Source organism: Arachis duranensis, chromosome 6, assembly GCF_000817695.3.
Source record: "Arachis duranensis cultivar V14167 chromosome 6, aradu.V14167.gnm2.J7QH, whole genome shotgun sequence".
Classification (NCBI taxonomy): Eukaryota; Viridiplantae; Streptophyta; class Magnoliopsida; order Fabales; family Fabaceae; genus Arachis; species Arachis duranensis.
In genome coordinates, this window is record NC_029777.3 from 13,599,544 (window position 1) to 13,603,386 (window position 3,843).

Genomic DNA, 3,843 nt, shown 5'->3' on the forward strand with positions numbered 1-3,843 from the left:
TTAACACCAAACTTAGAGTTTGGTTGTGGCCTCCCAACACTAAACTTAGAGTTTGACTGTGGGGGCTCTTTTTGACTCTGAACTAAGAGAAGCTCTTCATGCTTACTCTCTTTTGTCACAGAGGGATGGCCATGTACCTTAAACACAAGGTAGTCCCCATTCAATAGAAGGACTAATTCACCTCTGTTGACATCTATCACAGCTCCTGCTGTAGCTAGGAAAGGTCTTCCAAGGATGATGCATTCATCCTCTTCCTTCCTAGTGTCTAAGATTATGAAATCAGCTGGGATGTAAAGGCCTTCAACCTTTACTAACACGTCCTCTACTACTCCATAAGCTTGTCTTAATGACTTGTCTACCAATTGTAATGAGAACAAGGCAGGTTATACCTCAATGATCCCCAGCTTCTCCATTACAGAGAGTGGCATAAGATTTATCAGATTCCTTTAGGTCCTCAATAGGGAACTACTTCTTGCTTGAGAGACGTCCCAGGAGGTCTTCCTCACTAGGATTTTCGTCCTTCTCCTCCCTTGTGCATTCGGCCATATTGATCACATCAATGGCCTTGCATTCTCCTTTTGGATTATCTTCTGTATTGCTTGGGAGAATACTGGGAGGAGTTTTAATGACTTTCTTACTCAACTGGCCCACTTGTGCCTCCAGATTTCTGATGGAGGATCTTATTTCACTCATGAAACTGAAAGTGGCTTTTGACAGATCAGAGACTAGATTGGCTAAATTAGAAGTGCTTTGTTCAGAATTCTCTGTCTGTTGCTGAGAAGATGATGGAAAAGGCTTGCTATTGCTCAGCCTATTGCGTCCACCATTGTTAAAGCCTTGTTGAGGCTTTTGTTGATCCTTCCATGAGAAATTTGGATGATTTCTCCATGATGAATTATAGGTGTTATGAGAAATTTGGGTGATTTCTCTATGATGAATTATAGGTGTTTCCATAAGGTTCACCCATGTAATTAACCTCTGCTATTGCAGGGTTCTCAGGATCATAAGCTTCTTCAGAAGCTGCCTCTTTAGTACTGTTGGATGCATGTTGCCATCCATTCAGATTTTGAGAGATCATGTTGACCTGTTGAGTCAACACTTTGTTCTGAGCCAATATGGCATTCAGAGCATCAATTTCAAGAACTCCTTTCTTCTGAGGTATCCCATTATTCACGGAATTCCTCTCAGAAGTGTACATGAATTGATTATTTGCAACTATGTCAATGAGTTCTTGAGCTTCTGCAGGTGTTTTCTTTAGGTGGATGGATCCACCTGCAGAATGGTCCAATGACATTTTCGAAAATTCAGATAGACCATAATAGAATATATCTAATATAGTCCATTCTGAAAACATGTCAGATGGACACCTTTTGGTCAACTACTTGTATCTTTCCCAAGCTTCATAGAGGGATTCACCATCTTTTTGTTTGAAGGTCTGAACATCCACTCTGAGCTTGCTCAGCTTTTGAGGAGGAAAGAATTTATCCAAGAAGGTCATGACCAGCTTCTCCCAGGAGTCCAGGCTATCCTTAGGTTGTGTATCCAACCATATTCTAGCTCTGTCTCTTACAATAAAAGGGAAAAGCATGAGCCTGTAGACTTCAGGATCTACTCCATTCGTCTTAACAGTCTCACAGATCTGCAAGAATTCAGTTAAAAACTGATAAGGATCTTCAGATGGAAGTTCATAAAACTTGCAGTTTTGTTGCATTAAGGCAACTAGCTGAGGTTTCAGCTCAAAATTATTGGCTCCAATGGCAGGAATGGAGATGCTTCTTCCATCAAATTTGGACGTTGGTTTTGTGAAGTCACTAAGCATTCTCCTTGCATTATTGTTGTTGGGTTCGGCTGCCATCTCCTTCTCTTGTTTTAATATTTCTAAAAGGTTACCTTTAGATTGTTGTAATTTAGCTTCTCTTAGTTTTCTCTTCAGAGTCCTTTCAGTTTCAGGATCAGCTTCAACAAGAGTGCTTTTGTCCTTGTTCCTGCTCATATGAAAGAGAAGAAAACAAGAAAAGAAGAGGAATCCTCTATGTCACAATATAGAGATTCCTTTATGTTAGTAGAAGAAGAAAGGGGAGGAGAGTGAAGAAGAATGGGCTCGGATATTTAGATGAAGAAAGGTGAAGAGAAGTGTTAGTAAATAATTAATTAAATAGAATAAGAAAAGAGAGGGAGAATTCGAAAATAATTTTAAAAAGGTGTTAGTAATTTTCGAAAATTAGAGATAAGATAAGATTAAAATTAAAATTAAATTTGAAACAATTAGTTAATTAAAAAGAATGTTTGAAAAAGGGGTGAGATATTTTCAAAAATTAGAGAGGAAAGAGTAGTTAGTTGGTTTTGAAAAAGATAACAACAAAAAGTTAGTTGGTTGATTGAAAAAGATTTGAAGTTTTTAATTTTAAAAAGATAAGAAGATAGGAAGATAGAAAAGATATTTTAAAATCAAATTTTGAAAAAGATAAAATTTTGAAAAAGATAAGATAAAAAGATAAGACTTTTAAGAAAAAGGCATTTTGAAAAAGATTTAATCTTTAAAATGACTTAACTAACAAGAAACTACAAGATAAGATTCTAGAATTTAAAGATTGAACCTTTCTTAACAAGAAAGTAACAAACTTCAAATTTTTGAACCAATCACATTAATTGTTAGCATATTTTCGAAAATATGATATAAAAATAAGAAAAAGATTTTGAAAATAATTTGAAAAAGAATTTAAAAAGATAAGATTTTTAAAATTGAAATTTTGACTTGACTTGTAAGAAACAACTAATTTTAAAAATTTTTGACAAAGTCAACCCAAAATTTCGAAAATTTGGAGAGAAAAAAGAAAAGATATATTTTTGATTTTTTTGAATTTTAATGATGAGAGAGAAAAACATAAAAATGACCTAAAACATTAAAATTTTGGATCAAAACACATGATGCATGCAAGAACACTATGAATGTCAAGATGAACACCAAGAACACTTTGAAGATCATGATGAACATCAAGAACAAATTTTTGAAAAAAATTTTGATGCAAAGAAAACATGCAAGACACCAAACTTAGAAATCTTCAATGCATGGACTCTAACAAATGAAAAATGCATATGAAAAACAACAAACAACACAAAACAAGAAAACATCAAGATCAAACAAGAAGACTTACCAAGAAGAACTTGAAGATCATGAAGAACGCTATGAATGCTTGAAATTTTCGAAAAAAAATGCAAGAAAAATTTTTAAAGCATGCAATTGACACCAGACTTAAAAATTGACTCAAGACTCAAACAAGGACACAAAATATTTTTGGTTTTTATGATTTTATGAATTTTTTTATTTTTATTAAATTTTTTTCGAAAATATTTAAAAAAACGAAAAAGAAAAGAAAAATTTTGAAAAATATTTTTGAAAAGAAAATTACCTAATCTGAGCAACAAGATGAACCGTCAGTTGTCCATACTCGAACAATCCCCGACAACGGCGCCAAAAACTTGGTGGACGAAATTGTGATTCATTTGTTATTGTATTTTGTAAAATTCATTGCTTTTTCTTTCCCTGGCAATGGCGCCAAAAACTTGGTGCCAATACCATGGTTCACAACTATGTGTGGTCACAACTCCGTTCAACTTAACCAGCAAGTGTACTGGGTCATCCAAGTAATACCTTACGTGAGTAAGGGTCGATCCCACAGAGATTGTTGGTATGAAGCAAGCTATGGTCACCTTGTAAATCTCAGTTAGGCAGATTAAATGGTTTATGATAAGTTCGAAAATAAATAATAAACAGAAAATAAAATGAGATAGAAATACTTATGTAAATCAATAGTGGGAATTTCAGATAGGCGTATGGAGATG

The 3,843-nt window shown here is 34.3% G+C and overlaps 1 non-coding gene across 1 annotated transcript; it reads left to right on the forward strand.

The window, feature by feature from the left end:
• The first annotated feature begins 1,352 nt into the window (after positions 1-1,352).
• Positions 1,353-1,456, forward strand: LOC127740166 (small nucleolar RNA R71). The gene has a single exon (XR_008000847.1). It is a non-coding gene; the product is annotated as a small nucleolar RNA R71 (small nucleolar RNA).
• Positions 1,457-3,843: the final 2,387 nt, after the last annotated feature.